General features: G+C 40.8%; 1 protein-coding gene across 1 annotated transcript in view; it reads left to right on the forward strand.

Annotated features, from left to right (window-relative positions):
* Positions 1-284: 284 nt before the first annotated feature.
* Positions 285-11,427, forward strand: part of LOC142497864 (dual specificity tyrosine-phosphorylation-regulated kinase 1B-like) — a 53,611-nt gene continuing 42,468 nt past the window's right edge. Inside the window, exon 1 of the mRNA XM_075606254.1 lies at positions 285-603. The gene's annotated coding sequence lies outside the window, so the exon portion shown is untranslated. The remainder of the gene's footprint in view (positions 604-11,427) is intronic.

Consider the following 11,427-nt stretch of genomic DNA (forward strand, 5'->3'; position numbering starts at 1 on the left):
ACACCCGTTGTCCAACCTCAATCCCATTGTCTAATCCTACACCTATTGTCCAACCACAATTCCATTATCATGCTCTTTTTGCCCATGGTGCAACCCAACTGACTCCAACAACAGAGCGTGTACCCATATTAAACGGGCGGGGCTAACTGATAAAAGGCGTGGTGTTCGCGTGATGGGCGGGGCGCTAACAATGACGCAGGAACTAATCCCCCAGCGGAGGCAGCAGATCGCAGGCCGCTCAGCGGGACTCGGCCTCGCTCTGCGCATGCGCAGTCACGTGATTTCTCTTCAGCGGCCGTTGCGTCGGTTTGTTTTCGCAGCCATTTTGTGTTGCATTACTGGGAGAAAAAAAACCCAGTGCCGGAGCCCTACTGAGCGGCGGAGGTGCCGAGCTGTCACCGCCCCGCGGGTCACCGTGCCGAGCCCTCTCCCCCTGCTCACCCGGTACGGCTCAGGACGAGTCAGCGAGGCCCGATCCCGGGGAGAGGGGAAGCCAGAGCTCGGCGGCTCCGCACCGCCTCGGCCTCCTCCGCAGAGCTCCGGGCAGGGGGGGGGGGGGGTTGTGCATGATGTGTGTCCGCCCGAGGAGAAGTGACCGCTGAGGTAAGCGCGGGGAGGCAGGGCGCCGGGGGGAGGCAGGGCGCCGGGGGGAGGCAGGGTCTATCCCGCTGTCAGGTGATGCCGGGCGCCGGGGTGTGAGGCGGGAGGCAGGGTGCCGGGGACCGGAGGGGGGTGGTGGGGAGGCAGGGTCTGTCCTGCGGCCTGCGCGCTGTCCGGAGATGCCAGGGACCCGGGCGCAGGGGGGGAGAGGCAGGGTCTGGCCTGCGCGCTGTCAGGCAGGAGATGCCGGGGACCCGGGCGCGGCCTGTGGGAGGAGGAGGGCTGCATTATCACACCCGCTGCGGGCAGCATGTCCTCCTCATCGCACAGGCCAGGGAGACCGGGTCAGGACCAGGGCAATGGGTTCATGCTGTCCGGAACCAGTGAGGCGCACCTATTGCAGATCTTCTACCGTGACCCCAAATTTCTCAATGGAGGGAGGTTTCCGGGGGGGGGGGTGATACTTAACTTGCTCCTACACATTAACGTAGTTGTGAGTTCCGCATTTACATGTGGGGAGTAAAATGCCAGGGATCTTATATTCCGGCCATTAGAGAGATCTTATACTCCGGCCATTAGAGACCTCAATAAGTGGGACATCGGTCATTTCACTTGGCAGTGCACACAGGCAAATATATGCCCAGCAATGTTAGTTATCACTAAGGTGACAGTGCACGCAAAGTGCTGGGAAATATGTCCTTTCTCCGGTGCAGGGGGTTGTGCTTGCACATTGGGATCTGGATTTGATCATTTCATCTGGTGCAGTTTTCATTCGTTGCACTTGCTGGGAGCTGTCCACATCTGCAGAGAGAGAGAGAGAGAGCTGCCTCACAGGCCGAGATCAACCACAAGCAGCAGGCATAGCACACACCATGCACTGTTTTATTGAAGTGAAACATTGGCTTTTTAATTAAAACACTACCGTGATGCCAAATGTTTCTTATACTCTTCAGCAGCCTGTGGTGCTTTGCTTCGCACAATGCTTTCTTCAGTATTTATAGCACTTTTTTTGTGCCCATGATATTGACTTCAGTGTCAAAGATTTGTAGTATGTTGGTTTTTGGATCTGCTTTGGTTTGGTACTTTTTTCTTTAAAAAGCTAGACTGTATGTCGGGTGCATGTTATAATGTGAGCGCAGCGAAGAATGCTAATATTGATACATTGGCCTATCCTTCCCAACCATGGCCCTCATCTCCTAAAAAGCAGCAGTACATTAGCTGTGTGTGAAACCCGTAGCATGGATTTGAGAATAATAATCCTATTTGAAGTAAAAAGTAACATGGCACACTGTTTGTGGAAATAAGCCATTTAAGTTAGTGCTTGGCCTGCATTATTGTAGTGAAGACATTTTTGCTAGTGGGTGTTGCCTAACCCCACAAGTGTAGGTTCTTATTTTGTCCATGTATTAAGGGCAGGTGTTTTAGATCTGGCTAGGTTTTTCAGTGTCTCATTATAGAATAAAGCTTTAATGCAAATATGTTGGAAGCTGTAGTAAGTCTCAGATAAAGTTAATGGCTTGTTCTTTTGATTGCTATTATTGAGCATCTCTGCTACTTAAACTAAATATAATACAAGTTTAAGATTCATTGTTTAATGGAACTCTGCCTCTGAGCATAAGTATGTACTAATATCAGATTATCAAAATGAAGGTCATTAGTAAAAACAAATTGGTAACTGCAGTTGTCAGTACACTGTTATAAAAATATGTATTTATGGAGTATATGATGGTCAGCCATTGCATGGATGTGTTTTCACAAGTTCACACTGAACTGAAGCAAGGATAGTGGGAGCTAGAAAATATTTAATCATTTAATAGTCCACCAATGTATATTACAACTGTACTTAAGTATGTTGTCTCTAAATTTTCTGTAACTTTGGGTTTTTCTCGAGTGGATGTCAGTATTGTATATTTTGAAGTGAGAACTCCATTATATCCCATGCTCCTTTTTAAATTGAAATACCACCTATGAGCAAAACACACAGATGACATTGATATGTTTATCAATTCGTTCTACACATGACACATAGAACTGACATTTTTACTTTACTGGTGGTTGCATTTTTTGTTAAAGAACTTTAATTACATTGGGAAGTCCAAGTGGGATTACCCCTTAAATAAAAACATGGAACCTTCCAGTTGAGCAAATACATATTTTGTATTAATTTTGACTGTATCTACAAATCAAATGAATACATGCCAGGTAGTATAGGTGTTCTTGTATTGGTGGATTTTTCAAAACTTCTATTGCATGAATAGGAGGAGCTGTCCACTTGTGGAGTACAAAATAACACCACATTTCTCCCAAATCCCAGAGTTCTGGCATGTTGGACACAGAAATCCTTTTAATTATTGTCTTTTCTCCCTGTTGCAAGTGATTCTTATCCTAAACTGGACAGGCCATTTTTCCTAATGTATATTTTGTCAGTTTGGATAGGTTTTAATGCTTTTGTTGGTCATATTTTGAAAAGGACATCTTATAAATAAATAAATCTTAATTGCTGACTTGCTGTTCCCCACCACTTCAGAGTTATTGAAGGCTGAGGGGCCTTTTTAAAGAAATCTTATTTGTGCAGAGACGTCTGCATACTTGCCTCATATGAATGTTATACATTTTTAACATTACATTTCATTGTACCTTTTGAGCTTAGTTAAATTATGATTCCTATACATTCAGCAGAGCTACAAGTTGCACGGTATATTAATCTATTTACACAATCATGTTTTATATCGTCAGATAGCTGTCACGGAATATTCTATGCATGGTTCTAATGACTTGGTCTTTTTAGGATTTATATACTTTAGGCAACTACGGGGTAATGGGCATAGATATGATACTCATTCTTACTACAAGTGCAAACATGGAGTCAATATTTATATTTATATGCTGGTTTTATACATACAATATTTAATGCATTCCTTGATGTGGTATTCTTAGCGTGGGACTTTAACATTAGTTTTAGTGTCAACAACTTGATCTTTTAGGTTGTAACTTTATACATTTGCTCAATGTACTCTACCTTAAATGCTTAATCCAATGTTTTTAAAGATCCACCATTTTGCTCATTTACTCCTTTTATAATACAAAAATCAACTAATTTAATTGGAACATCTTCACACATTTGTTCAACCCATACAAACCAGAAGAGGGTTTGAAGCATGCAGGACACGGATTCTTCACGGGCTGAACAATATCTCATACTTTCCTCTTGTTTCTGCATAAAATATTAGTTGCACTTAACACCCAGTATCTGATACTTATTAATAAACAGATGGCTGGAGCAATGAGTTACAGCTACTTTTTTTTACATACACAGTTAAAATGGTCTCTCACTTTTTTTGTTTCTACAGAGTAAACATTTTAATGAATAGTTCTGCTGAGTTTTATCCTTTTAGCACAATGATTGTCAGCTGCTTTGCAATATGTTTAAAGCACTTTGGCTGATACTTGTATGGTAACTATTCCTGTGGGATCAGGCTCCTTCGCTTTTTTTTAATTTTATATATAGAGATATAGATATGGGGGGGGGGGAGTAAAGTGCAATGTTTTGTAATACATTGCAGCGTGTAAATTTGACATCCATTCCTCCATTCCCTCCCAACATTGTACTGCTATACTATGCTGAACACATGCATCCTATGTGTGGATGTGGACCCAAACATTACTATACATGGGTCAAGTTAACCTGGTGACATCACCTTCTATAAATGGCAAGAGATGTGCACAGGAATGTTTTATTTGGGGACAACATAACTATTTGCTCAAGTAACCCATAACCAGAACTGCATTGCTTAAGAGTTCTTTCATTTTGTGATGCAAGCCTTCTGTGTAGTGGGCCCACTGGCAGTTGAAGAAGTTTAAAACATTTTTCTTCCGAATATGTAATAAAATGTTACATTTGTCTGCATCTTATACATTACTGTAATTTCATGATCACACTGAGGCAATCAAGATATATAATAACATTTAAACTTTATTAAAGAAAACGTTATATACATGATGATAGAAAATGTGGAATGAGTACTGTGCCATTACACCGCCTCCTGCTGTAACATGAAATCACAAGCATTGCTCTGGAACCCTGTGAAGAAGCATTGGTGCAGGGCGGCTAACTCCAGTCCTCAAGGGCTACCACCAGGTCAGGCTTTCAGGATGGTCCAGTCAGGCTTTCTCTGCTGCAGCACAGCTGGCTGTGACTGAGCCACCTGTGCTGAAGCAGGGATATCCTGAAAGCCTGACCTGGTGCTAGCCCTCTAGGACTGGAGTTAGCTGCCCCTGCATTAGAGTATATAAAATACCACGATTTGTAAATTGATTTTAATGATACCTGTACCTACACATGTACAAAGTTTTTCATGTTTGAGGTCAAGCTGTCATGTAGTTTATAAAACATTTCCTTGGTTTTGTGTATTTAGAAAATAACAATTTTTATTTTTGATAAAATTACCCATCTGAAGTTACTTTATACCAGTTGTATTGTTTGCAGTTTTGAAAGGTGGCTTGTATCTTCTTTGTGAACTGTTGAGCTAAGTTCTTAGTGCTTTGTTTTTGTATCTGTTTCACCTATCTATTCTTACATTATCGGATGCAAGTGGTTAAACGACAGGGTATCATTGAAATACGCCTCTGCAGTCACACAACTAAATATCTTGCGTGTAAAATGGGCCTGAAAATGTCGAGCAGTTTTTGTGACCGCAGTGCATTTTTGTTCCCTCTACTCAACCAAGAGCCTCCTCGCACTGCAGTGTTTGGAGTTACCTCTTACAGTGAAGCACACCTGTGTGATCTGTTATCTACCCTCTGCTGCCATCTCTGCCCATCTTGTATAGTATCTGTATAAATAGGTCAGTGAGAAGCAGGCGTACAAGAAATATCACAATTATATCGGTTTCGCCAATGTGTTCATTGGGATGCTCACATAACTGATATGATGAATGAAAGCACATTTTCATTCAACAGAAAATAGATGTTTTAAAATGGGGCAGTTTACCTAATGATCTTTACCTTTCTTGTTATACCCTTCATTAAATGCTAACCAATATGGAACTCAGAAGATTTTAGTAAGTGGGCTCATCTTTTAGTTCTCAGTAGCAGTTACTCTTGTCTGGATACTAAAATGTCCCTGACTTCGCCACATTGCAACAGCCAACAGTAAATGTCCAGACAAGATGTTGTATAGTCGCATCTAAGCTCTGTGAGAAATAATTGCAAAATCAAGTGTTTATATTTCACTAACATTCCCCCGCAAACTACAATGGTTATTAAACACCTTTGCATAAAACAGTGTCGTACACTAATACAGGGGGTAAAGAAGTTCCTTCTCGCAGGATCTTATACTTTAGCGTGAACAAGATAAGTGTGACCACAGGCTCTTTTGGTGGGGGGAGAATCGCTTAAGGAAGATTTGTTTCTCCAGTCAGAAGGCCTTTAAAACCTGTATCGAGCAGAGAACTTTATGGGTTACCTTAGGGAGATGATTCCCATGAAACATTGTATTTTGCTCTCATTTAACTGTTGAGATATTTAACACGTCTTGGTAAAACACGAGTGGCCAATTGCAGTCTTTGAGCCACCTGTGCTGAAGCAGGGATAGCCTGAAAACCGGACCTATTGGTAGCTCTGGACTGGAGTTGCCCACCCTGTATATTTATGACGCACACTTTGCGCATGTTGTTTTTGAGTGCGTGGCTACATTTTCTGACTTATAATTTATAAACAAGGCTGATTTCTTTATCAGTAACCGTAGCATTTTCATTCCTTCCATCCAGGGAAATAAAAAGTCACCTTTTTACTTTCCCAGAACGCATTGATTCCAACCTCTAACCTTAAAGCAAAACTGTATTTTTATTCTTGCAATGATATATACCAGATAATAAGATTAGAGTTAAATGGTGGGAAACGGTTATCTCCCGAAATTGTTAATGTAAAATGTGTTGGCATATTATATTAAAAGGGTCTCAAATAGGTGTTAAAAAATGTCCTTATGTTTGATTGGATGAATACGGCTGCAGCATTATTTTGCACTAGATGGGTGAAAATTGTAACTGAAATTGTCTACATCTTCTGTTGACAATGTTTGCCTGAAAGCACATGTGGCACTTTGCAAGGTTGTGTTGAAATGAAAAGCACTTGCCCAAGTTACATCTTTTACAAGGAAATGCTAATGCTGTGCAGCTTGTGTGCATAGAACAGAGGAAAAATTGGTGCAGTGATTACAATGTCACATCATTGAGGGGAGAGTTGATAACTTCCTATTTTATGAAAAGGGCTTATCTTTTATAATCATGATGACATTGTTAATATTGCTGTAAAATATCCAACTGTTGGCCACTTACACAGTATTATGGTTTATTAACATTACAGAATTTAATGTACTTATTAAGGTACAATTCAATGTTTGACGGGTGCTTTTTAATAGATGTAGTTGCAGCACATCTTGCAGCAAGTTACATTCCACGTGCTCAACCAGGTTTGAGACTGGAAGGAAAGGGACATTTGATCTGAAAGCACTTTCAACATGTCTGTTAAATTGGCAAAGTGCCAGTGGAAAATGTTGGCTGCTGTGCAGTAAATGTGATTGGTTTGGATATTGGTTACAGATTGGGATTTGGTAACTGCAGTGCGTTATTTATATCTGCATGTTCCTGGAAGGAGCAGTGGCTTTGAAAAGGGGTATTTTTGGAGCGCCTCAACTGCTCCGGTTTCTCTCTTTGTTTGGGCATAATCATTCACTGCATCATATATAACCTAGCAACATGCATCACCGCTGAGGGGCTCCCGGGATTGGCTGGGAAAAGCATTTCTGTTAGCCAATAGGGAGCCTGTTGCCATAGCAGAGGAAATGTTAGAGGTGAGCCTGCAGAGGCATGCACGGGAACATTTCGCCCTTATGCTTAGTGCTGAGGGAATCTCTGCTACTTACAAAAGACTGATTGATAACACTCTTAAAGCAGCAGTTTATGTTCCGAGGGAGAAGAATTTGCCCCCCTCAGAAAAGAAACGTGGTGCAGAGTACAGAGATAAGGAGCATAGCTGTAGGATTGTAAACTTCTCTTCCCCCCCCCCATCAAATCTAATTATAGAACAGAGCTTTTTTCAGACTTCACTTCATGAGGGCTGCCATCTTTTTCTGATATGTAGCCCTCACTAGTAGATTTCTCTGGTTAATGGGAGAAGTGAGGCTAGTTGGGAAGGAAGGGAATAATGCAGTAGAAGTTCTTGAAGAAATGTTGGCTATCCTGTAATTAGACATACGTTTTGAAGGGATGTGGTATGGGTGCAAATAAAGAGCAATACAGATGTCGTGCTGAGTTTTTGTATAAAAATGGACAACCCAGTCAGTGCTGGCAAATACATCTGATACTATTTGTGCACATGCTGTCAACGTCACTGCGGAGACGTCTTGTCGCATGCCTCTCTCATGCATTACAGACCCTCAGGGTTGATGAAGCTGTTAGAGTCCATGCATGTTTTCATATGTTAGAGAGGGGCATTGTCAAAGGGGATTTCTGATTAGAACAGAGCCACTACACACCCTGATCTGTGTTGCTACAGAATTGGGAGATGTACCATATGACAGAACTCTAATGTGATTTATTACAAGAGTATTCAAGAAGTAGAATTGTGGTTTCGAGCCTGTGTTCTAAGGTTCCATACAACTTGACTTGGGGTTCCAAAAAAGTTGGAAACTTTATTTTCAAACGTATTTTAGGTTTAAAAAATGTCCAGTGAGATTCATTCTAAATTATAAGTGAAATATTCAGAGTATTCATTGATGCAAAGCAAGGTAAATTAAACTTGCCAGTTATGGCTCAAAGGTAAACATGTACTTGGATCAATATGCCGTTTTATCTTCCGCATATAAAAAGATATCTAGGTTTCTTAGCTGTATCTGTCAATGATGGTACATTTTGGTGCCCTTAGTGTAAAGAAACCTTTCCTTTGCTGCTGGTGAAATCTCTTATCCTATAATCCTCACGTGAAGACCCCTTGTTAAATGTAGTCTTGAGTGGGGAATTTCGCTTGTAAGTTCCTTTTTATTGAGCGTGGAGACATTAGTAAATATTTATTTTGGCTCATAGAAACATCTTTCACACAGAAAATCCTCATTTTAAAAATCTTTCCGTATAAGACAAAAAAATTACCAAATTGATAGAAGGGATTATTTCTTTTCGTAGTTCTTTGATGTTTAGTAAGGTGCCCAAAACTTTACTCCATATTCATGGGCCAGTCTTGTTTGAGATTTATACATGGGCAAAATGTTGCCATGATTCTTTCCATCGCCACCCTGACTTTGCTGCTGCAGGATTCTGAGCATGATAGCCCAGCTATTTACAATCACGCCTAACTCTTTAACCACAAAAGATTGATCTGACGTTTGTTGCATTTATTTTGTAAGTAAAATGTTTAATACACCTGCTACTATCCAAACGTAGTGTGCACCTTCAACAAGAACTACAAATCAAGTGATCTCTCTACTGCATGGCACTGGAAAAGAAACATTGAGGCATATTCAAACACCAAAGGGGTAATACTAAACATGAAAGAATAGAACTGGATTTTATTGTTCTATAAACTTCTTCCTGACGCGTGGTCCCACTTATTTAACATTCAGCTTTGGTGTAGGCAAAAAGCCTTTGAAGTTTTTTTTTTTTTTTTTAAAGAAATTAAGAAAACTAAAAGGTTCCTAAATCAGAGTTGCTTTCTTTTAAGTGTTTTTATCTTGTCGATATATACATTTTTAAACAGGAGTGACGTGTATATAAGTAGCAAGTGTATTACCTTTCATTATGCACCCATTATAATCAAAGTACTTCAAAAGTACAAAGTGTTGGCAGGTTGCACATGTTTATAGAGGGGAACATTCAGAGGGGTTTATTAAAGATGGCCTCAACCATGTGTATAGCATTGTGGGTATACGCCTCTGTGTTTATTTTATTTCGCTCCTTTTTTTTTCCATCTCTATGCTTTGGCTAGTTGAACATGTAAATGAAGAGATTTCTTACTTGATAAAAATATGTATCTTTTTGAGCCAACTGCATTAACATCTTAAGTTTATTCCAAATCCTAAAATATTAATTTTGTTTTATTGCAGTTTTCAACATTTTAAGAACTGCACAATCCTTTTATTACTTGTTTTTTTTTACTTTTTTTTTTTATAGATCAGGCCCGTAGTTGTGTTTTTTTTTTTTTTTGCTTGCCTTACCTGAACCAGGGGGTAACTTGGCATTGATCAGTGGACCCCAAACCTCTGGGGCCACACCTGGTTTCGTAGGTTTTTTTTTTTTAAAAAAAGCCAGTTTTGAAAGAAACTACACTGGGTCACGAATAAGAAGTTGCAGCATCTCTCGCAGCATCTCTCGCAGCCGTACCTTTCTATTGGCCACTGGAGAGAGCTGGATCCTGTGGCGATTGTCCATCTTTGAGAATTGGCCCCAAGTGGGACTGCTGCTTTAAGAAATTAGTAGAGCCGCTACATTAAGAGATTATATTTAGGAATACTTTTTTGGAAAAACAAAATTGTTAGTAATAACCATCTTTCTTGGATCCATAACCTTATTAGTGTGAGGAAGAAAGTAGGAATTTGGAGCAAAGCAGTGCAGTAAACGACTTCACTTTGGATATTGTGCCACACAATGTGGAAGCAGAGCATGCGGTGTGATTTATGGGGTTCGGCAGGATTGGGGACCGCTCCGACACATGATTGTGATCATTGCTTTATAAAATAGAAACGTGACCTGGTTTGAGAAGTAGTTTAAGTATTGCCAGCATTATAAGGAACATACTGGGCTGTAGGAGAGCTTCAGTGTCTGATTTTTGTGTCACTTGTCAATGGACAATGCACCTTTTACACTAACAATTTGGGACTTGAAGGTACCACTGATAACATATGAAATAATAAAGATTACAAGGTATAGGGAGGGTGAGTTTAGTTGACCTGTTCTGAGGTCATTATTTAAACACTGTTTTGTAAACAAAGGTAAAAAAACACATGTGGTTACCACGGTAATAATAAAAGTTTAAACGGGGCAAAATCCCTTGTTAGTCAATTTTTTATTTAACCTTTTAAGCACCCACTACATTTAGCATAATTTGGACCAAGTTAGCCCTGCCTCTTTAAATCTTCAGGGGGAAAATGCTGAGCCAACTAACAGACACCATGAAAGAGCTAGTGTCAAGGAGAGAGATCAGCTGGGCAGAGGACACACTGATTCTCAAGGTGATTGGTGGGGGACACACAACCCATGCACCTTACTCCATGGAAAGGCCAAATGTGTGTCTGGTTACATGTGTTTAAACTGCTTTATGGAATCGAGATTATGTGACCGCTTGTCATGACCTTAAATGGGGGAAATCGTGACCGATCTCATTCGTGACCATTGTCACATTTGAGTTTTTAGCAATAGGCAGATGAGGTTTTTCAGTAAGGATTTAAATATCACTCCTAGGAGATACTGGTCCCATGCGGCACGTCACGTGTCCTGCACAAGCGCTAATGTAACCCTATAGTGGCACGGCCTATATCCTACTCTTAAGTGGCTGATGTTTGGCACCACATGTGGCTGTCAGGGGAAGGCTGCGAGGGGCGGGTTCTGCGCCTCATTGGGGCATGTTAGTGAATACCTTTAGACTTGATCATGTGGTGATCCCGCAGTGACGTTTAACCCCCACTCCGCCTGCACACGAATCCGTTGCAGGTTGAATGATGGCCTTGCTTTATCCGTGTGATCCTTGTCAATATTGTTTAAGTTCGGGTTAATTACCTTTTTATGAACGTTCTTACTAAAAATAGATTGTGTATGGTGACGCTGTTTGGAGTAGACTGAA

Source organism: Ascaphus truei, chromosome 6 (genome assembly GCF_040206685.1).
Source record: "Ascaphus truei isolate aAscTru1 chromosome 6, aAscTru1.hap1, whole genome shotgun sequence".
In the NCBI taxonomy this organism is placed as follows: Eukaryota; Metazoa; Chordata; class Amphibia; order Anura; family Ascaphidae; genus Ascaphus; species Ascaphus truei.